Consider the following 824-nt stretch of genomic DNA (forward strand, 5'->3'; position numbering starts at 1 on the left):
TTTCTCTCCTTCCTTCTCGTTCTCTCAACGTCCGTCTCCCTCTCGCTTGCCTTCTAGGCGCCGCACTGCGCAGGCGCGAAGCCCACAACCTCGGGCGCTACCATCCTCCCAGGCCACGGGGGTGGGGGGCAAGAAGGATGAACCACAGCTTTCTCGTCTTTTCCGCCCGCAACACTTGTCTGATTCGCTCTAAAGAGCCTCGGACGTGCCGCGCGGCTCAAAATAGCACCGAAGAGGCCGGAGCGCCCGGCAACCGGGTGTCCGTGTCAAGCCGGAGGGACCGTCCGCACGAGGCCAAGTGAGGAATGGTTACGTCCGCCGACTCCAGGGACCGTCTCTGAAGAGCCTGCCTTGGAGGGAAACGGAGGCCGGCGAAAGGACTGGGGGAAGGGATCGGGGCCTAGAACAACTGCTGACTAATCCGCCGCCGGCGGGGAAGAGGGGTGCGTGCTGGCCGGTCAGCCGGAGTCACGCGCCCGAGTACGTGCAGAATGAGTTCGGGGCGCTCAGACCTCGGCGGGAAACTAGAGTCCCGACTTCCAGCCGGGGGCCCCCGCCGGGCCTTCCGGGGGCGGGTGCGCGCTCCGCAGTGAGTACCCTGGGAGCTCGGCCCGGGCCAGCGGGGGAGGGGCGAGCCGGCCGGAGGCCTCGAACTCGGCGCCTGGCCCCGAGATTCCCCCAGTAACGGTCCGGGTGGAGAAGGCCTTTTAATAATTCTTCATCCAATAACCTTGTTTTTACAGAAGGGGAAACTGAGGCCCAAAGAATTTGGGGTACTTTTGTTACCTCTGCAGCTTCTTCTCCCCCTGCCCAGCTCCACCCTC

The sequence above is a fragment of the Talpa europaea genome, assembly GCF_964194135.1.
Source record: "Talpa europaea genome assembly, chromosome: 14".
NCBI classification, from domain to species: Eukaryota; Metazoa; Chordata; class Mammalia; order Eulipotyphla; family Talpidae; genus Talpa; species Talpa europaea.